Genomic DNA, 23,930 nt, shown 5'->3' with positions numbered 1-23,930 from the left:
ATAGAGCCAGGGGGAGGGGTATGGGATGGGGGGGTTGCAGAGGGGAAACTGAGAAGGGGATATAATTTGAAATGTAAATAAATAAAATAAACAATAAAAAATTAGTCCTGGGAAAGAGCCATCAATTTGCATTATATAAAATTAAGACTATGAAATATAATATTGGCTAAAAAATACAATAACTGTAGACAGCAAAGTACACTTTAGTAATAAAAAAGAATTATAGAGTTGTTCTAAATATCTCCAATTATTTCAATGGAGTTTCGGTTTTCAATCCAAATTTCTTGGATAAAATTCAGAAGCACTCACAGTGGCCCACACCTTTAATTCATAGGCAGAAGCAATGGGATTCTAAGAGTTCAAGGCCAACCTGGTCTATAATGGCAAGTTGAAGGTAAACCAGGGATATACAGTAAGACCATCCTTAAATAAATAAATAAAGTTTCACAACTCACCAAAAACAAAAATTATACATCAACCAAAGAAGCAAAGGAGGCTCAAAGGCTTCTAAGTACTCACAAAACTCAATTTAAAACAATAATACTAGTACTCAGGAGGCAGAGGCAGGCAGATCTCTATGATTTTGAGCCCAGCCTGGTCTATATAGAGAGACTTCCAGGACAGCCAGGCTACAGAGAAACTTTGTCTCAAAAAACAAACAAATAAGGGGGGGGCAGAGAGGGAGGGAGGGATGGAAGGATGGAGGAAGGGATAGAGAGAGAGAGAGAGAGAGAGAGAGAGAGAGAGAGAGAGAGAGAGAGAGAGAAGAGAAAACAATTTGTTACAGACCTGTAATCATAAAGTTTTACCTTCTGGATATGGTATACAACAACTTCTGCCATGTTCTGAAGATAGATCTTGGCTAAACACTTGTATCATACAATGCACAAGGTTCTAGGCTAAAACAAAGTTTAATAAAATACTGTCGCCACCACCAGCATTATCACTTAGTTTAGCTCAATTGCACAGCATATTAGCTTAATGAAGGTGTGTACTCGTTGTGGAGTTCCAGCATTTACACTCATTTGAACTGCTACAAAACACACCCCAATTGTTAGACACCTCTGCCCTGTTTCCAAAATGGTCCCAGCAGACATCATAATCATCTCGGTACACACACATGATATGGAATTTTTATACTATGTCACATATATTACTTTATATATACTCCATGTGGGTATTTTTACATATATTTCTTAAACTAGTGGGTTATGCCACAGAGAAAGGAAATAGGAGAAAAAAATTATAAAAGTTATCTTACTCTATGCCTACTATGTAGGGAGCCCTTTGAACATCTTATATTATCTCTCTGGAAACAGCACTGTGGGTATTGTGTCTCTTATATAAATGAAAACACTAAAGATTGAGTAGCCTATGCAGGGTTGCCCAGTTGTTACATAATAGGTGATAGCTGAACCCAGGTGGATCTGGCCCAAAAACCTATGTGCCCACCCCCCCCCCCAATATACCACAAAGCTGAGTCGCACTTATTTCTGCCTCCCAACACTTATTTTCCTTTCCAAAAACCCCTGGTTACTGTCTGGCCTGCAGTGAGTCTCATTGCAACAGTTCTGATGTACAGGATACACACTTTCACATCAGGTTTTTTTTTTCCCTTAATTGGATGTCCTTCTTCCTCTCTAACTATGCAAACATTATTCACCCTCCAAGGGTCATTTTCTCCACGAAGTCTCACTTCCTTCTCTCAGTGAGCGTTGCTCAATTTGGTTTCTGTGAGCATGGTGTGGTGGGGAGGAGGGAAGAGGGTGATCTTCCTTGTGTGTTGTATAATTAGATCTTAAATTTGATGTCATTACACATTCCTGTGTTTTGGCTCTCCTTAATTCTGCAGTCCTCCCCCTCAGTGGCCACAACCTTAGGTTTAAGTTGCACAGATGCCTCATTGCTTTTCCAAATGTTATTATTTGACCACGTTTAATCAATTAGGAAGTCATCTCATGTGCTGAAAATGGTGTCGAACTGACAATCAAGAGGCCAATTAGTAGTCTATGTCAAGGAACATAAGCAAAGTGAACCCCTGCCTTCTGCAGCTATGAGGGGCGGGTTCCAACTAGCTGTCCTGTAAACAGAATGCTTGCCTTTATTTGCTTTAAACTGTGGTTCTGAAAAGAGAAAGTATATCATTTGAAGCCAGGTCTACTTAGCTCTTTCTCCCTCTCTGGCTTTCTCTTCATCGATCAAGTCTAGGGGACACACTATGAAAGCTATAGACACTAATAGAAAATCCTTTTTACACAGTGCCCATCTTCTGAAGCAAAATCTGTATCCACTCCAGATATACTTAACATAGGTATTCTGTAAAATGTGATGTATTAGCAAGAATCAGGATGTTCTCTACTCTGAAGCTCAGAGTAGACGGCTCCCTGTGAGTGATGCTCTGGGAGTAATAGAAAGTTGACCAGTTGTCCATATGCAAATGTCCATCCATTGCTTCAATTGCTCTTTCCTTCCATTACAAACCCACTTTACTCTGATTAAGTTGTTCACATAAATCAGGAATGGGAGATAGGTTCAAAGCTGATACAAATGGTAGGTAGATACAAATCTGGGCTTTGTAAAGTTAGTTATTAACCTAAGAAATATGTATATATTAATGTAATATATCAAGAAATCCTCAAAATAAAAAATAGCACACACAAATACTGTGAGGATAGTAACAATGTCAATGGGACAAGGCATTCTTTAGTTTTTCTCTTACTTCTTATCTTACATACTTCTTTCCTTCAATTCAAGGTTTTATTTACTCATGCACTCATATGAATATGAAGTTATAGAATCTACTTTGAATCAACAATCAACTAACTGCTTGGTTTCAATGTGTGTTGAAAGTGCTTTAATGCTTTTTTTTTTCTAGAACAAAGTAAAGATGCAAAAGTAAAATGCTTAAAGAAAACTGAAAGATTGGGGGAAAGCAGGAACCTCTTACGTGTAACTCTTTTGGAGTCTGTAAAAGTCAGATGTAAAAAATGAAAAACTATGGAAAGTGAAGAAAATGTCTCATAGATGTGAGAGAAAATAATGGTTGAGAAAATTGTTAAGCACATGGTTCCAGGAAAGGCTGGGAGATACGCCACCTCATTGCTACTCTTTGAAATGCTGTTTGAAATACATAGCTATAATTGTAAAGTTGGCTATGTCTTTAAGAATTCAGAGAAAAAAATTCTAATGGAGTAGAACTGTTTTCTCAAACATGGTTTACTTAGATCAAATAAAGCCAAGTTGTTTATGGTTTTCCTGTGCCATCTCCTTTGGTCCACCTAATAATACTTACACATTCTATTGCAAAGGCTCTTTCCAACAAACCATTCAATTTCTAAATAAATGTCCTGCTAAAACATCATTGCCTTCTTTGGAAGGCTCCTTTAGCCTGGCATTCTGTATTTAATATTGGAGTCAATCATGCTGGAGATCTTAGGTGTTGCCATTATACAATGAATGTTTACGGCTTGGGTAAACAGGTTTTGTTTGCATTTGTTACCTTGACTGTGGCAATTGGTCTTCTACAAGCATTCTCAATGAATAAATGCCTAGAGTTGATAACAGTACACAAGGTCCTAAAACTTTTACAGAAGTAAAGAAGCAAGAGAGAACTTGGGGTTTTGTATTGACATTGTGTGTGTGTGTGTGTGTGTGTGAGTGTGTGCATGTGTGTAGGAGCTGTTACTTTGACTTTTTTTGTTAAACAAAGTTAACGATAACTGACCAGTGTGAGTGATTCCTATACATCAAGCATATTACATACAGGGTGCTTTACAAAATTTGGCCAGTTTTCTTGTATTCTATCGTTTTATAGAAAAGGACAAGACTCAGAGAAGTTTAATAAGATAGTGAGTCACTGAGCTAGTACATGAGACGCCAGATATGTCCTCAGTGTGTCCAACTTCCACTGCTGTGCTGGCTGCCAGGGCTCCAAGGCTCTTTTTCCCCAGCCGTCCACCTGGCTCACCACCTCACTTAATGAGAGTAAGATGTGTAAAAAGCTAGGGCTATGTGTTCAACTCCCACTAGGCCAGTTCACTTATCAGAAAAGAAGAAAGTGACCTCAAATTGGCTTGGTAATGTGTTCCTTTGGCCGCTCAAGGAAGCAATGCCCTAATAGAATTTGATCCCTGAAAGCTGAACAGTTCAAGGCGACCTCAGGACCACTGGTCACAGAAGAGGGATAAGGATGTTGGCAGAATGCAATGTGCATCCCATTGAGAGTTGTTTTCGGGACATAGTGACTTTTAATATTTTTTAAGTTGAAAGTACTGATAAGCACATGGTTGGGCCATCTCCCTGGAACGCTGCTTATATTAAATAAAATTATTCTTGTGACTTCACACCAAGGAGGTTTTTTTTTTCTTTAAGGAAGCAGAATCATGTCAAATTATGTAAATAATTCAAAAGGTGCTTGTGGACATCCCTGCCTGCTCTTTGTCAGTCACCCAACAATTTGCAAAAATAACCAAAGGAAGTGTTTTTGGTGGGCTTTTGAAGATATTTTTAGCTAAGCAAGTAGAGGTTTTAAAATATAAGTATGTGAGTGCCTGCCATTTGGAGAAATCACCTGCTCACAGAGTTCCGTGGAGAAGTGGAATGTTGTCATGTGTGTCACTCAGACAACATGTGGACTGCATTAAGTCAGGTTATTGCAGGACATGCCACGTGACACAGCTGAGCCACATTTAATCATCAGCAACACAACTTGCTCAATGCAACATAAATTTAAACAGGAGTGGGATTTTTCCCCTCAAAAAGGCAACAGCTGCTGTAGATAACAAATGCCCACACTACCCCACACTGAGAGGGGTTTGTGTTTGACATGATCTGAATTATATGTAGGTAGAGGAGTACATCTATATTTAGGGCCATCTCTAAATATGAACAATAGTACATAGAACACATTCTCTAAGTGGCACGAACCTTGTGGTGTTTTCTAAGTCAGTCTTGTCATTTCTTCCTAGTAAATAAAAACCATCTTAAAATATATCCTTTAAAAAAATTAGACAGTCCTGACAATTTCTGGCTTAGATAAATTGGCTTCTAAGGCAGTAGACAAATATTTGGTGTTTTAATTTAAATATAAATACTGCCGCAAGGAGCCCTAAAGGGCCCAGCAAGAAGAGGCTAAGCTGAGCTATGGAGAAGCAAGAAAAGGGAGAAAGGCGTGAGATCCTCTGCAAAAACCAACAGTCTGGACAGTTGGTGCCCAAAGCCTCAAAAGCCAGAACTGCAGTCCCGAGAACAGCATGGGCTTTTCTGCCTTTTCTGCTTATTTACCTCTTTCTCTTCAGAATAGGATGCTAGCTAATGCCTTAACTTCAACTACGTTGATTTTAGTACCACTTATGACAGCCTCCTAAGAACCTAGAAGAAGCCAGAAAGTTCTTACTACAATTTGCCCCTAGCTCTGCCCACTCCCACTATAATACAACCAGCCCAAGCACAGAAAAGTCACCCAGGTGCTGGCTTGTAAATCTCTCTGAAACACAAATGTCTGATCATGAGAGGGATGGGAGGTTTTGTGAAGTTTCCTTTTAATTTGTCAAAAACAGAAATCCATTTTCTTTAACACGATTTTGGACACTGAAAGCAAGTATATTGTTGAAGATACAACATGTAAGCTTTGGAAACATCTCAGAGTAAAAAAATAAAATAGAGCTCACCCAGGGTAGAGTCCATGAGTGTGTCTTAGAAAATTATAGGACAGTTTGTATGTGCTGGGCACATTTGTTGTCTGGCTTAATGTAATCCATAAGAAAATACAAAGACAAGAGATGCTTGTACAGGTTAAGGCATTTAGCCAAACTCAGGTAGCTAGCATGTGCTTAAGATCCTGAACCTGTGATCCATCCAATAGCTGACTGTGAGCATCCACTTCTGTGTTTGCCAGGCCCTGGCATAGCCTCACAAGACACCGCTATATCAGAGTCCTTTCAGCAAAATCTTGCTGGTGTATGCAATGGTGTCAGAGTTTGGAGGCTGATTATGGGACGGATGTCTCTAGATGGTCCATCCTTTCATCTCAGCTCCAAACTTTGTCTCTGTAACTCCTTTCATGGGTGTTTCGTTCCCAATTCTAAGAAGGGGCAAAGTGTCCACACTTTGGTCTTCGTTCTTCTTGAGTTTCATGTGTTTTGCAAATTGTATCTTGTATCTTGGGTATTCTAAGTTTCTGGGCTAATATCCACTTATCAGTGAGTACATATTGTGTGAGTTCTTTTGTGATTGGGTTACCTCACTCAGGATGATGCCCTCCAGGTCCATCCAGGATGGAACACAGGGCCCCCAATGGAGGAGCTAGAGAAAGTACCCAAGGAGCTAAAGGGATCTGCAATCCTATAGGTGGAACAACAATGTGAACTAACCAGTACCCCCGGAGCTGGTGTCTCTAGCTACATATATATCAGAAGATGGCTTAGTTGGCCATCATTGGGAAGAGAGGCCCCTTGGTCTTGCAAACTTTATATGCCTCAGTAAGGGGGAACGCCAGGGCCAAGAAGTGGGAGTGGGTGGGTAGGGGAGTCAGGGGGAGGGTCTGGGGAACTTTTGGGATAGCATTTGAAATGTAAATGAAGAAAATACCTAATTAAAAAAATAAATTAAACAAAAAGATAAAAAAGATAGCAACACACACACTCATACGCACACACACTCCTGCATGAGTACTTCTTTAAAATGCAAAAAAAAAAAAAAAATTCTGAACCTGGATCTTACTGGAGAGAGCCACATCTTCCAAGTAAATCCCTACCTTTTCAAACGGCTTAGTGACCTCTGGCTATGTTCAGGCAAACTCTGCTTCCCCTGGAACTTGCATTTTCCCCTTAGAACATAGCATCTTAACCACACGCCTACTTGCACATCTCACACAAAGTAAGCACGGGTTTGCTCTCATGCACTCCCCATCAGTTAGCCTGCCTTCCTCCTGCCACAGTTGAGGTTCTTAGAAACAAGACCATGCTTATAAAAGATCTGGGTTCCAGGGACATGTCTCCTGCTTTTATAACACTACGAAGTTTATCACTTAATCCATTTTAGTTTTGGTTCCCTCATCTGTAGATCCAAATATATATATATATATATATATATATATATATATATATATATATATATCCGTTTCATGGAAACAGAAGTGTTACATTCTCATTTTCTAATACGCTCTATAGAAAGAAAGATGCTGTACTGCCACCCCCCACCCCAGGGATCTGCTAATTCTCCCGGATGATGGGATGACGTCACCATTCATTCACACACAGAGTGTCCCTTTGTGCAGGATATGCCAGAGGATGGGTATGCAATTGTGAGCAGTGTAATCAGATTCTGCTCTCATGGTCTCCGATCCAAGGGAAAGACTTGGAAAACCTATTTCAATCCTTTCATTATTGAACTATATCCACAATTTTATTTCTTATTGAAGGAACTTTCAGGAACCAATTTAACATCCATCATATCAGTAAGGTTAATAATGGAAAGTTCTTAAAAAGTAATGAGTAAAGATTGTTCATGACACCAGAAGTGCAGTTTCCCAGGCCTGAGAAATTTCTGGCAGTCAGGAGACTACTGGAAAATGGCAGGAACTGTCCTAAAGACATGCAAACTCAGTTAGTGTTCTTTTCAAAGGCTTCAGGAAAGATGCTGCCCTTTATTCTGACTCTGCTTCAGTAAGGTGAACAATATGGCCAATGTGTACAGCCTGGCTTTGGACAGCCCCATTGGTCAGATAAAAGCAAAGAGAATCATTTTAACACATACTGATAGTTGATGTAACATTAAAAATTATGGTGAATTGAATCTCAATATTGAAAAAAACTATCATTATTTATAGGACTCATCATTGATAAATTTACATTTATAATTGACGAATGTCATTACATTGGTAAATAGACCTCTTAAACCTGGCACCATCTTAAAAGTGTGCTTCTACTAAATTACATTTTGCATTCTGTAGTATTGCAATTTATTTTTATTTTACATAAAGAATTGTGGGATGTAAAATGTTAATAGTCTTATACCAGCCCATCGGTGGGAAATGTAAGGAAAGATTTTTTTATAAGAAAGGAAGGAATTATTTACAGAGAATGTCAACCGACTCCTGAGCTGGCTAAACACAGGCAGAGAAGGAAGACCTTTCCATAGCAGACTTCAGGGCCTCATCATTTATGGCCACAATCTGTGCCTCTTGTCTTCTTTTCAAATCCCAGGAATGTATGAGTGAAGCACATTCTTCCTCGGCCAGTGCCTGCTCAGGCAGCTTACTAATTTGTAGCTTAGTAAACCTTCCACTGCACTGAGCACCTTGAGGTTAGCACATCCCTAATCATTACTTGATAACAGAAATCTGCCAGCATCACATCCCTAGTAACAAGAACATTGTATCTTAGCAACCAGCCTTGATATTCAAACAATTTCATTAAAGCATCCACCTCTTAGCAGGTGGGTGAGTGCGGGTGTTGATAAACATTTATAACATGATCACCCATTGTGTTTGCCAACACTATAATCAGCATGACAAATTCACCAATGTGTTTACAAGCTCCTAGATAGCCCATCAAGGCAGGTAAACTACATCTCAGACCAGTTAAGGGATCCAAAGATCAGACTCTTATTTGAAACGTAGAGTTTTCTTAGAAGCCTATCAATTTAAGAGATTGTCGGGCTCCTTTCAGTACGAAGCTATCATTAATATTTCCACTGTGGCTTAATCTACAAATAGTTGAATTTAAATGTCTCAGCAGAAAACTCTGTGGAGAAACAATGACAACATTGAGAGTCCTGAGCGCTATGTTGAAAAGGACTGGTTTTCCATCTCTGCGTGGAGAGCTACCTAACAAAGGATCCGTGGTGTTGATCTTTACCATTAACATCAAGGACTTACAGGACACCAAGATAGTAAAGCCTACTTCTTAGGAGAGAAATGGATGCCACAGCAACTTGGTTCCATATTTTATAGACTTCATTACAAATGTATTTACATTCACTTAAGGTGATACTGAGCTGCCAGCCTCAGGAACTGCTCTGCCTATGAACAAATTCTTACCTCGGTTTTTTTTTTAATTTATTTAATTTATTCTATGCACATTGTTTATGTTTTTGCCTGCAAGTATGTCTGTGTGAGGTTGTCAAATCTTGGAGTTACAGACAGTTGTGAGCTGTCATATGGTTGCTGGGAATTGAACCAGGGTCCTCTGGAAGAGCAGCCAGTACTCCTAACCACTGAGCCATCTCTCCAGGCTCAACTCTTACCTCCTGCTCAGTACAATCCACACTAACATTTAGCGTTTGAATTTGTTTGAAATTATGTTTTTAAAAGATTTGCATTCGTTATAGTGACCAATCAGAAATGCATACATACATGTTTTGGATTGTTTTGTTTTGTTTTGTTTTTCCTTTTACATCCAAACCAACCATATAGTCACCAAAACTAAAAAGCCTTTTAATCGTTAAATTTCCAAGACAGCACTTTTCTGTCTTCAGTTACATAACACAGCTCCTAAAATGACTATAAGTCCCAAACCTGTGATTGCTCAAGTGTTTCCAGATCCAAAGTTCACTCCAGCATGCCCAGGCGAATAGGTACAAGAAAAAACAGGAGCATTTTGCTTTCTGAAGTTTGAACCTTGAACTCAGAGCACATTCAGGGCCTCTGGGTTCCTCATCTTTGAACAAGCTATTAATCTACCTGAAATAGGTGAACTTCAGTGAAGCATTATCAAATAGGTAACAAGTTCCCTTTCAAATTAAAACCAGTCAGGATGAAAAACAAGTTTGTTGACCTTGCTTGTTCACCGTGAACCATGACACGTCAGTTAATAGCAGCCACCTGCACCACTCCAGACTTCTTCAACAGCTAGCACCACAAATTTAGAAACATTCGGAGACCAAAATAATGAGCCTGAAAGACCAACAGCTTCACAGTCTTATATCATCAGAGAAGGAAAAAAAAAAAAAAAGGAAGATGGAAGAAAGAGAGGGAGGGTGTAAGGAAAGGAGAGAGAAAGAGAGAGAGAGAGAGAGAGAGAGAGAGAGAGAGAGAGAGAGAGAGGGAGAGGGAGAGGGAGAGGGAGAGGGAGAGGGAGAGGGAGAGGGAAAGGGAAAGGGAGGGAGAGGGGGAGAGAAGGAGGGAGGGAGGAAGGAAGGGAGGGAAGGAAGGAGAGAAGCAGGGGAGACAGGTAAGGAAAAACTCTTCAGGAAGAAAAGAACACTAAAATCTTCAGAAGTTTTAGTCATGGCATAAAATTGGGGCTAAATTAAAAGAAGAAACATAGAGCATTTATGCAAGGAGTATTAGCAGGGCAGGGGCCAAAGATCAGAGGTGGGATGGAGAGAACAGGGGGCCGGGGGGGGGGGTTGCATCATTTATTAAAGCCACTGCTATACCACAGTAGTCATTTCTGCTGATTTCTCCAAGGCTTCTGCTAACAATTGCCTTTTAATGCTTTATATATATTTTGTGCATATTTACTGAAGAAAACAGTACTTGAATCTTGAGGTTATGTGGGCAAAGGTTATTTGGAGCTAGGTATCTGATATGGCTTTAAGGCTCTCTGTCGGTACACTATTAAGTTTATTTATCAGCCTCTAATTTTCCTAATCGGTCTCTTCCAAAATTATGCCTTTCTCATGATTTCTAAGTGAAGTCTGAGGCAAGAACCAGTGTATTCTTGAACGTGTAAAGGTGTGCATAGGTGAAACAGACACAGAAAATGTTAGTTTAAATTTTACTTAAGACATCAGTAACTTCATCTTACTTTTATAAGAGACCTGTAAAACTCACTGGCTTCATATTTGCTGGGGTGTTTCTTATAATCTGTGGTCCGTAAAAATACTAGCTTTCTAAAATCAATACGATCCAAGCTGAAATATATGTAATATAATTCTTGAAGAAGCAGGAGTTCTACAATTTTGCCTTCTGAACAGCATTGTACATTGTGGGTTAGCTTGCAGCAAATAGAAAGTATCACCTTGTTGCACAGAGCACTAGCTGGTGAGGTTCCTTCGAGTTATCTTTCTTTTTTAACAGTTAAGGCACAATGTGTCACCCACCTTAGAAACCCATCTCACAGAGAGGTGCCCACTAGCACCAGGCACCAGCGTAAACTTTTAGGTAACTAACAGCAGTTGATGCATGCGCAAATAGAGGAATTCAACTAATACACAGCTAACATGTTTTCAACTCGGCTGCTAAAATATTAAAACCTGGGTCCCAGAGGCCACAGGTAAGAGCTGATGTCTGGAATGGCTTGTCATAGTATAAAGTAGTGCTCTGTAGTCCCTGGCAAGGAGCCACCTTCCCAGCAAGCCCCAGGGCAGCCCCTGTTAACAAATTGTGAAGATTAGAAATTCTGCCCGGTTTCCAGTGCTTGCTTTCTGTATGGTACTTTCCACCTGCGGGTATCAAGGGGCAGAATAAATATTAACTCCCAGATCCTGTCAGCTTTACAAACCTATGAAGATGGGAAACTACAGTTTGCAGTTAGAATTCCTTACTAACTCCATTTTTCTCTGTTTCCAGAGAGTGAAATAAGATTTGTATTTCAACAAGGCCTGAGTTTAAATTAAAAAATAAAAAAATAAAAATCAAGATACCCATGGAACTAAAAATCTCAAAGTCTCCCTTTCTAACCATAATCAATTCTTTTTTGCACAGTTGCTTGCTTTGCTGCTTTCTTCCTTCCTTTCTTTCCTTTTCATGACATGCCATATACTCACTATATGCCTCTGAAGTGCCTGGAACTCACTGTGTAGACTAGACTGGCCAATCCTTGTTCTAGATTGAAAAACTTCAGAATTATAATCATAATCATTTCATTCAGCAAAGTCAAAGAAAAGGTATACTTCAAAACAACAACAACAACAGATCTTTAACATAATGTCCGTGGAAATATTATAAAACTGTATTGCAAATATCTTATCTTTTAAAGGTGAGCAAGCTGGCCAATTTACCAGGGAAGTGTGCTAAATATATATAGCCCTGATAGCTTGAAACTATTTAGCACCTCCAGGGGACAAAGATTAGAACACTGTGTTTTTACTTTTTATTTCTTTATTTATTTTTGCTGTGATTTGCTTTGGTGATGAGACAGGGTCACTCTTTAGCCCAGAATGAGCTGGCACGAGTGACTCCTTGCCTCTGAATCCTGCATGGGGTCACTTCAGGTACATGTCACCACCCTTGGTTTAAGATTACAACTTCTTCTCTATTCGTGTCTGATATTATAGACTTTTCTATTTTAAATCTTCTCCTTTCCTATAAACTGTGACTATCTAAGTAGTTTATATTTCCTTCTAGGTTGCTGTATCTTATATAGTATTAGTCAAGGAAACCCAGATGCTAGAACTAAAAGACTAAAGTCTTAATGAATGAGGGTCTGTGGGGGTTGGTTTTGCTTTGTTTTGTGGGGTGGTATAGTTTAAGACAGAATTTTACAATATAGCCCAGACTATGCTATAACTCACTATATAGCACAGACTGGACTCAAGCTCACATCTATCTTTTTACCAGAGCCTCCTGAGCCAGCGTTTATAGCATTATATCATAAATAGCCTAACATCTATAGCTTTTGCCAGTGGATGATAGGCAGAGTTTATTACACACATATATGTATCCTTGCTGCTTCTTTCATCATGATAACTTAAATATATCTACTTTACATGCATAGTACAAAACACAAAGTAAAGAACCCGGTCATGGAATAATATATTTAAGATACATTTAAAGTCAAGCTCAGGCTAGAGGGGTTGCTCAGTGGTTACCTCATAGGGACATCACCATTACAGTGCCTGAGTGAAACCCTTCTTAGCTAGCACAGGGATGTGCCCTGCAAGTTTCGTCATAAAGAATCTTTATTTCAAACAGACATAATTTTTTACTTTGCAAAGTAAATGTTACTGACCTAGGAAATATATCTCTCATCATCCCTGCCTTACTTTTTTGATGCTGAGATTAAAATACCCTGATAAAAGCAACTTAAGGGAGAAGGGCTTTACTCTGGTTCATCATTCAGAATGATACACTTTCTTGAGACATCGCAACTGCATCCACAGTCAAAAAGCAGAAAGTGACAAAGGCCTGGGTTCAGCTCCTTTATATACAAAGGAGAAGTCCTTTGTATACAGTCTAGGGCCTTAGCCCAGGGAAGGGTACCATTCACAATGAGTTCTTCCTACCTCAATTAGTCTAATTAAGGCAGTTTTCCACAGGCACACCCCACTGGCTAACCCAACCTAGAAAATCCTTCACAGCTGTGCCAGGAGACTTGCCCTACCCCCAGATGATACTGTGGCAACACTAGCCATACAGTTTCCAATAGAAAAAAGAAGTGACTGGAAGATGACTGGTTATTAAGGCTCAGACTTAAGATTTCCCGTTACATTTTCCAATCATTTCTATGCCACATCATAGAGCCTTCAGAATGCAAAGGAGTGTATGGATAAGAAATATATAAAGTAATATCATGCAAGTCTTCTCACATAGTGGCACTCCATGAGTGAGGGCCCTGTCGGGATTATAACATTGAGAAATTGCTTTTAACAAAAGAATCAAGTAAGCTGCTATCTAAATCCTTGATACACACAAGTCTTTGAATTAGCAAGATGCCCCCAAGGTAACTTGTTATTTACATTTTAACAAGATGCCCAGATGACTCTTATGGTCAGTAAAGTTTTGAAAAACACTAAACTAAGAAAAAGACAAGAAAGGGAAGAAGGGAGAAGGAGGAAGAAGAGGAGGAGGAAGAGAAAGAGAAAAAGAGGGGTGTTCTACACTTCTTGCAATGTTTTTAGGAGGCTATATGCTTTCTAAAAATTTGCCACACAATAAGTTCACAGGGGCATGTGTTAAGACAAGCCTACATTGTCTAATACATTGGGATGCTTACAGTGACATTTGTGACTAGACATAGCTGGCCTTTCTGACACTACCCAGTAGACATGTCATGGCTCTTCAGAAGCCGTGATGACCTTGGCCTATGACACACTCTCTTTATAACCTTCTATTTTTTGATAAAGAAGCAACTGAAGGAAAAACCAGGCAGGATGTTCCTTCTGGAATGAGTGGGAAGAGCTCCTTTGTGAAATTTAGCACTCTACAGAGCCCAGACAAATTTCCCACTTTATCTTCTCTGTCCTCACCATGTTGTTTTACCTCAAATTTGCTTAGATTACAAAGAAAAGCTAATTTGTATATTTTCTTTGCTTTATTAGACATGTCATAAAAACAGACAGGAGCATTCTTCTCTGTTATTCTTGGTAATGGTCCAAGGTTTAATAATCTCACAATAAAATAAAAATGAACTTTGGATCGAATGAGGGGAAAAGAGACCATATTTCAAGTCATATCTGTTTTAAAACCTGACTTCTGAAATTTTAATAAGCTATCCCCTTTCAGGAATCAATGAAGTGAGCTGCCTATGTGTGTGTCTGTGTTCATTTTGAGCAAGGTGTGTTGTATTCCTGTGATAGGAAAGAATTCTAACTAAATTACAAAGCTAAGTCTCTTGAACACGAACCTGTCCCAAAGTGTCTCTTATTTGACTCAGTCATATATTAAGTCATTAAAAACAATTAACAGATTAATAACCCTATTCTTTGAGGATTTTAACAATTTATTAAATACTACTAATAATAATTACTAATAGAAAATTGTACCTCATTACTTAGAATATAAATATTAAAAGTTTCTCCCTTATAAGAATTGATACTTTTAGTTCTGATTAAAATCTTTTTTTTAACCATTTGCTTCTGCAGTTCATTTTCGGACACCTGAGATGATTGTTAAATGACAAATGGTAGACTCGATGATTTCTTCAGTTCTACATAAAATAATGCTCAAAAACATTTGCTTGCTGTTTTTCTTTCTTTGAAACTGGCCTCCCATACTCTGTCCCACTGTTTCTGTCTTTGGAGCGCTTTGATTACAGATGTATATTAAACCATGTATGTCTGGCTGATTTATAAACATTTGATCTGTTCTATAAAGTAACCATGAGCTATATGTAGCTTGAATATCAATTCTTTCCTGTTTTGCAGTTATCTCCAAGTTAAGAGAATATTCTTCATGTCACAGTCATTTCTGGATGATGCAGAAAACTTCCACTGTGATTTCTATTCTTTTTACACCCTACATTTCACATTAAACTCTGAACATCAACAACAATTGCTGCTGACATCTTTGTGTCAATGAGCTTCTGAAATTGTATGCCAAGCTCTGAAAACTTCACCCAAGGTACCATCAAATTAAGCAAACCTAGTTTTCCTATGTTTACTAACTGAAGCACATACTCTCAGAACTTCAAAGTGAATGCCTGGCTGGGTAGTCATAGCCAGTTTTCACTATTTATCATTTTAATGGCTTTCTTTTAATCCCAATGAAATGTCTGCCTCTTAACTTTCTGTGAGTATCCTTTACCTGGAACAGTGGAGGAAAAATGGTAACACTTGTTAAAAATTCATTTCTTACTTTTTCTGTAGTGCAGTATATCTAAAGAAGTAAAGCTTATTGAATCAAGTTCAACGACATAATAAATTTTTCCTTTCTGAAAATGCCATGGCTTAATTTACTAGTGCACTTTAAGCTTTTGCCTTTAGCATTGGATGGGTCATTAGCCTATATGTAATCCAGCAACTCAAACTCCTCAGAGTCTAAACTCAATCAGCAAAGACCAAATCTGTAGTTTCTGAAATATGACTGGTAGGTCAAGTGTCCTCAAAAAGAGTGCCTGGGGCATCCCAGATGCAGAACAGGGCATGGCAAGGAACAAATGAGGCCAGAATTTGATGCCAGCACTCATTAAAGACTTCATTCATTGTAACTCACTAAACAACTATTCTTCAAGTGATCCGAATGCTACTTGTTTGATGTCTGCTGACTGTAAGTCCTGCATTGAAATCAGTAGATAGGTGCCAACTAGTTTTGTAGGCATGGAAAGTTGAGCATTCTAATCACGTCTTTGCCCCCAAGATGCAAATATAGATAGACAGACAAAGAGTCAAACAGACAGATAAATTCAAGCTTTGGAATCACTCTCAATTGTCGATAACTACTATTTATCAACCCTACATGTAAAATAAGCTCTTTTTCCCTAGTAGATAAAAGTAGTCTGCTTTCTTTGAGTGTTTCTTCTATGGCTGAAAATAGAAATAATACTACTACTAACTAGTTTTTCTAAAAGTCATATCAGCTTTAAGAAAAAAAATATTTCTCCACATCTTTAGTGACTGAACTAGCCTATCAGTCCAGTTTGCTTACATCTTCTTTAGTCTACATGCATCCATTCAAGTGAGGCTATACACTGGAGACAGATGAAGTTTGTCTCAAGGACTGAACACTGTCAAGCTAGTGAGTAACAATATACCCTCACCTACATCACCAACAAAATCATTATAACTACCATCGCAGGACACACCAATGTTACCATCAACTACCAGCTATAGTATTATCATCACCACCCTGGGATATGTCTTTGTTCTATATCATTTTTATTAATTAACAGAATTCACAAGAAAAGACAGTAGTTAAACCTCCTATCTGACATTATGCTTGGAAAAGTAGCAAGTGCAAATCCTCCACCTTCTACTGACCCTCTAAATTGGGATTCCTCAGTGTTCTATTAATTTTTTTTTCCTCTCACATCATTATGGTGTCATCCTCCTAAAGGAACTTGAAGAAGAAGAAAAAAAAAACACCACCAAACCCAATAGTTGAATTGGATCACTTTCTTTAGAAACTTAAAAGGCAGAATCTAAAATTGCTGGTTGGCCATGGTCCCTAGGAGCAGATGGGAGAACAGCAAGGGCCATGGTAGTACGAACAGATATACACAATTCACATTCTTTAAAGACAGTGACCAGGAGAGCATGAGAAAGGAGGAGAGGGCAAATCAGGGAGCCTGAAAGAGAAGTGAGTAGAGCTTGAAGCACGAGGGCAGAGGAAGCAAGCAAGGACAGGCAAAAGGAGAAGAGAAATTGGAGAGTGGGTGGCAGGGAGAACAAGCGAGAAAGAAGAGCACTAAACTGCAGCACATATGCCTAAACCCATGAAATTAACATATTGAAAATATCCAGTGCTTCCTTAAAGAGAAAACAGTGGTTGGATCAAGTCGCTGGTCCTCATAGATGAGGAAGCCAAGTGACACATTGTGGTAGGCAGCCTCTAAAAAGGCTCCTGCCACACTGTCCATGTATAATCCACTCGTTGAACGTGGGCATGGGCCAGGTCTAGTGACTCATTTCTAACTGAGAAAATACAGCAAAAAAAAAAAAAATTGATGGGGTGTCATTTCCAAGATTCAGTTACGAAAATGCTCTGCCTTCTCTGAGGCCCATCCTTTCTTGCTTTCTGTCACTTGCTCACTCTAAGGAATGCCAGCTGCCATCTTGTGAACTACACCATGAAAAGTGCTACATGACAAGGAACTGAGGGATGTCACTGGCCACTAGCCAGGGAGGAAATGGAGCCCGCCAGGCTGCCCTGCAAGAACACCCAAGAAGCTGAGCCCTGAACCACCTTGGCGGAGGTAAAAGCCAGTCCTCACTCTGCTGAGCTTGCAAAGGAGACTGACTGCAGCTGTGGATAACACTTTTGCTTCGACCTTGTGCAAGTCCCTAAAATAGAAGCACCTCCACCACCACTCAGTCCTTAGCCACACAAACTCTGGGACAATAACGATTTGTCAGTTCTAACTGCTAGATTCCAGAATAATTTCCTTACACAATAGGGCATGATTAATGTGTATATTTAATATAAAAACAACTTTGACTGAAGTTAACTCCAGATTAGTAGATGAATTTCCAATGTAATGCTAAACAGGATTGAATCTGAAGAGCAACCTATGAAAAAGGTGTAGATGTATCTCCAATTAGTTGTAAAGTTGACCTTTTATTTTGCATAGAGACCTAGGTTTGAACAACACTTTGGGACCAGGTCTCTGCTCACAGAAAACAAGTGGTTTAATACATCTAAAACAGTCTTTGGTGGTGGAAAATAACAGTCTTTATATGTAGAAGATGGAGCTTATAATTATCCTTGTTTGTCTGAACTGTCCTGAGATTAGCTTTGATCATGTGACAGAAACTACTTTGGTCAATGTAAAAAAAAAATCCCAAGATAAGTACTACAGACAAGCAGATCTCATTCACTGGAATTTCTCCAGGCCAGTAGCATTTTATACATTTGCAACTCCTTAAAAACTACTTCCTCTTTTTACGAGACACCAAGAGCACACACACAAATTAATTTTTGCCATTGTTATTTTTTAGGGTTTTCCCCCCCTAACTCAAGTGCATTCTTCTATTGATGCCCACCTCAAAACTGACCATTTAGTGTATATTGAAGATGTGGTCAAATAATTCTAAGATTATCCTGTTCATTATTTTAAAGGTATATATCTTGGCGAGCTTCCCAGAAACTGACCCAGAGATAAGAATTCTTGTTGGGATGATCTATGAAGAGACTGTTCTCAAAAGACGAGGGGGCCAGGAAGGGAAGAAAACTGAACGAGAGCAGGCTAGAGTCCACCCTTAAGCCCTAGACCACAAAATCATGCCCCATATTAAGTGTACTTCAGGCAAAGTCACTGGCCTTCTGTACCTGTCAGCCATTGGCTGACTTCTAAATGTGTCCTACCAAACCAAGCCAGCCACTGGAGTTAAATCTGAATACCAGTCCCTAAGGGGCCTAGGCGACACCTACTAAAGGGTGTGTACTTTGCGCTCCCCCCCCCTTTCCTCTCTTTGGTATATTATAATTATTTTTGCAAATGCATCTTGATATGCTAAGCATTCTTAGTACTCGGTGGCTTATACACCAGCTGTGTTAAATGAGACAGTAGAAAGAGCGGCTGTGTGGAAAAAAAGTAAACTGTCTCCAGTCAGGGTTTCGAAACTGAATTTAAATCGGATCAAAGAGAACAGGAACGGTGAAGGAGTTGTTCTTAAATACAATCGTTAATAAACGTGTGAAACCGGTCCCTGAGCAAGGCTGAGATGTAGAAGCCACTCAGAAACCACGGTTCCTTAAAAAGACCCCGAGAAGACAGAGGGGCGAGCCAGGGAGGAGCTCGGGGAACTGGGAAGATTCTTGAGAGAAGCAAAGCCAAAGAAGCTAAATCATGGCCAAGTGCACGGGAGGAAGGAAGGCAGAGATACTCATCGCCTGAGAGGAACAATGAAGGCAGGAATATGTGTAAACAGTTTATGCTAGGCGGGGTCCTCGAACCCAGTGCCCTGACAAAGCCTCGCCGTTTTCCCATCCTTCCAGCGTCTCAGTATCTCAGATCTGCCCCCCCCACCCCCAGCTCTTTTCCTTATAAATTATTTACATTTGAAAAGTTCCATCATGAAACAGAGATGGTAAAACATCTACCTGTTTGCCCTGTGGCTGTTACTAACACTTCAGCTTTTGCTCCCTGGAAGGGAAGACTGAGGTGGTCTTCGTCACAAGTGTGTTTTCACTTCCTTGGCCCCGGAGAAATTCTGAAGTTTCGTGGGAGAGCTCTGATGAGAACCTCAAGTCTGGGCTTGCTCGGGCAACACGGATCGCTCCCCCCTCCCCAACCCCACTCCCCACCCCCAGCACGACCCTGTGCTCATTGGCAGCCTTTGTCTGTGTCTCTGACATTAATTAATTTTGGCTTTTTTAGTATATCTGAAAAAAAAAAAAAAGACTGGAAGTTGTCATGTAAAACTTTACAGTGGCAATACTATTTTAAGCAGAATTCAGTCCCTTCCCGTCCCTCTCAAGTATAAGTTACCCACTTTCTAAAACTATTTCAAACTAGCCCATGTTTATGTGTGATAAAAGTGAAAAATGTAAACGTGGGTTTAAGGCAATTGCCCAGCTTGCTTTCTATAACAAAATATCTGTTGGTTTTTAAATGTATATTGAAACAGTATGTTGAATTCAGCTCTGACAGCATATAAAGATATGGGCTTTCCGAGATCCATAAGTATGAACTCATAAAGGCTAGACTAACTTAAGGACTAGTTAAGTAGTGGGTAATTCACAGAACAATATCTTCCGTCACTCAGTGAACACGGAGGGCAAACACAATTTATTCTTCTAAGACATCTTCCTCTCCATTTTTCATATTCTTTGGAGGTGAAAAGTATTTAGAAAAGACCTAAATACATTTTTTTGTTATTATTGAACTATCAAAGATGTACTCTCCTCGGGACAGCCTTCAGCCCCTTATGCCGTATATGTTCTCCCACTTCAGAGACTGTGGTGAAATGAACCCAAAATGCCAACTTAGTATTTGCATTATAAATGGAGACACAAAAGGATATTTTAAAACTTTTGGTTGATCTGGCATATCAAAGATTTCTTTCTGAGCCACTTCAGTGACTGCATTGAAGTACACTGAAAGCAATCGCTTGAAAGTGGCTTTTTAAAAGTCGTCAGAGAAACAGCTTATTTCCATGGAAATCTTCAGTTTACTCTCTGACCTCCCTATACACACACACACACACACACACACACACACACAATCCTCTCTGAGTTTCTTTCTTACCCTCTTCTCTATTCCTATGAGTCAAAGAGAAGGAAACCTGGAAATTTCCAGTCGGAGTGTTGAGCTCGTTCTTCCTGACAGAGGATCTATTTTCTTTACCTTGTTCTGCCCCTAGCCCAACTTCCTGTCGACTTGCTTACGAACGAGAGCTTTGGCTCCTGCCTCATGCTTTGCAATGTCTTCGTCTGTTCATGAGGTATTCAAGGTAGACTCAAGAGTAAGGCTGAGTATATACTGAAGCAAGAAGGTGCCCGGACTTCACGATAGTAACAGCTTTCTGACCGTTCCCTTCCAACTTCAGAGTGAAGTCTTTACTTTGTTTTCAGAATGGAAACCTTGGCTTTTTAAAACTAATCAAGTACCTACTGCGCATGATGGAACCTTCCATTGTCTCTCCAAGACTCAGGCTGCTGTGTTCCTGGTAGTATCTGTGAAAGAACACAAGTTTTTCCTCTTCAGCATGATCTTAGGGGAGTTAAGGACTCGAGCTAAGAGAACGATTAAGAATTATGGACTGCTCACAGAGTGAGATCTTAGTGCATGATGAAGAGGGGGGAAGTTCCTTAGACGAACTCTAAAAAGTAAAGTGCACACCTTTGCTGGGTGTCAGAACAATAATATATTGCTAATGTGAGCTATGCCTATATTGGACCATTTGTCCTTTCAAAGTGTTGCTGAAACTATGTTCTCTTTGGATAAGACATCCCCTGAGCCTCTCCCTTTACAGTGTTATTTGAGCCATCTTAGTATAGCAGTCAACAAAACCTATCCATAATAACAAGTACCTACAGAAGTAACACAAAACTTCTTTTTCCCTAATTAACCATACTCACAATTCCATTACCACTTTATAATCAAGTTCTGACTCAACTTATATTAATAGAAAATAATTTATGTAGGAACAAATACCTGTGAGTGTTTTCCTTTTCTGTCAAGTACCACTTGGTGAATATGAAATCAGTGCACACTATTCTGACTGTAATTTCACAAATTATTTCACTGTTACAACTAGTAACTTCCTAGATGTGCACACACACACACACACACACACACACACATACACACACACACACAAACACATACACACACACACATATACACACACACACACATACACACATACACACACATACATACACATACACACACATACACACATACACACACACATACACACATATACACACATACATACACATACACACACATACACACATACACACACACATACACACATATACACACATACACACATATACACACATACACACACACACACACATACACACATACACACATACACTTCAACTACTGGGAGAAAGGAGAAGGGAGTAACTACTTCCTCAGATTCCATAAAGTAATATTAACAATAAATTTTGGATAAGGCTGATGAAGGGGGTTGCAAAGAGTGACATTTAACAATATGGAGCTTTTGAGACTGAAGGTGCATCTGTCTCTAATTAAGTTAGGGAATATAGTATGAAGTCATTTCAGCTTCAAGTCAAAATTTAGTTTTGGGGGTGATTTGATTTTGGATTTGGGTTTGTAATACTATTTATTATCTGTTCTTAAACTATAATGGAAAATTTTGCTTCCTATTTCAACATGAAATACTTGTTTATCTGTTCAAATGTTTTGGCATTGTTTTTAAACAAATAAGACCCTTGTACAAGCATCCACACATTTGTAACTATGGTACTACATCTAGCTAACTCAAAGCCACAGTGGGAGCTTTGTATATTCTGTGTTCATTTATGTCTTGTCTATTAGTCTGTCAACCTTTCCAAAGTGCAAGTTCATAAAAATCACAGAAATCGCTCTTTTCTTGGGGCTATATAAAGCCTCAAATTACCCATGGCAGTGGCATTCTGGATGAGGACTTTGGTAATGCTGTAAAGTTCCCACACATCCCCGTGCTCCTGTCAGAAACACCTCAGTATCTTTTCCTTTCTGCCACCACCTCGTACCTGCTTCCTCCAGTTATAAGACTCAAGGCCATGTTATGACCTTAGACTCGTTTCCAACGCTACCACCAGACTCTTCTGAAAACACTCCTCCCTCACATCTCCCAGCTAAAGTTCTCAGGAGAAAGCTGAACATCAGAAAAACAAAGGAAGCAACAAACAACACTCAAAATAATGCAAAGCAGGGCAAAGCATCACATTCGAGCAGCGCACCACAGTCTTAGCCCCAGCTGGCCCCTCTGAAACTGTTCACCCCTCTGACCACTCCCTGAGGCTTCTTGCCGAATTAGGTTGAATGCTTCTTACTGGTTCTTAAGAAGAAATTACTGCAAAGTATAGCTTTAAAAGACTTTACTGGCTTTATTAATGCTCATCTGATTAAATTGTTTAATAGATTTTGAAAATGAAAGGAAATGGGAAAAGTAAAGAGTGAGACATTATAAAGCAAGTGGTAAGAAACAGTGGATGCCCTTTTGCAGAATTTCTGTCTGCATCCATGTACAGGAAGAGAAAATTTGAAATATCAAAAACGTTCAAATTTTTATTTTAGCAAATCTCCCTGCTGCAAGACGGAGGTATTGCCAAACACAGCATATAGAAAACAATGAAGACATTTTTCCTCCTGAGAAAAATTATCAGATGTCCTAACAGTGTAATGGAAAGTTTCTTGAGATTCCATATACATCAGATGTCGAAATGACACTGAAGAATCCTTGTATTTTTTGACTTAATGAGTAGATACAGAGAAACTAGAAAATGATGGTCTGTATAACTGTGCACATTAAAGCATGACAGAAGAAAAAGACTAAAAGAAATTCTTTCCTCCCCATGTTTCCACCAAGGTAAGAAATTGAATAGGTATTCACAGACACCTACTGAGCCCCAAGAAATATGACAGGCAAATCAGGTCCCAGGGTAGAGATGTTATTTTTCATTTCTACCACTGTCTGAAATGATACTAGGTTTTATTTTCTTTAAATAAACACACACTGTTAAAGGTTCCAGCTATGAATCCAATCTAGAACATTCTTTGCTGTGAGAACACAGAGAACACAGCGCTTCTTGCTGTCCACGTGCCGGGAAGAAACTGCACCCACCCCACCCCCCACCCCCCAGCTCAGGTGCAGACACCATAGTGGGTTTTCCTGTTTTTCTGCGGCATGCTTTTCTTCCCATCTTAACAAGTGAAGCTGACTTTGCTATCTGCCTGCACAAGTTCCTTCCTGAACACAAGTGTGTCTTATCTGTTGAGAAAGTCGAACACCAGGTAGACAGTTGTTTATGTCAGAACAATCGCTCTCGCAGATAACTGCTGGAAAGACCTTGACACGTGAGCAAGTTCTCTGTGCCACTGTCCAGTACATTGCTCCTGTATGATGTTTACGACGAGCAATCTAATCATAAGTGCATGTTTTTAAAGCTCTCCAGTTACCACCTCCCCCCACTCCGGACTTAG

The 23,930-nt window shown here is 39.4% G+C and overlaps 1 non-coding gene across 1 annotated transcript in view; it reads right to left on the bottom strand.

Annotated features, from left to right (window-relative positions):
• Nucleotides 1-23,930, bottom strand: part of Vis1 — a 43,934-nt gene that overhangs the window by 19,093 nt on the left and 911 nt on the right. The window lies entirely within an intron of this gene.

Source organism: Mus musculus, chromosome 2 (assembly GCF_000001635.26).
Source record: "Mus musculus strain C57BL/6J chromosome 2, GRCm38.p6 C57BL/6J".
Classification (NCBI taxonomy): Eukaryota; Metazoa; Chordata; class Mammalia; order Rodentia; family Muridae; genus Mus; species Mus musculus.
Note: the sequence above shows the minus strand (reverse complement) of the source record. Positions and strands in the feature narration are given on the sequence as shown.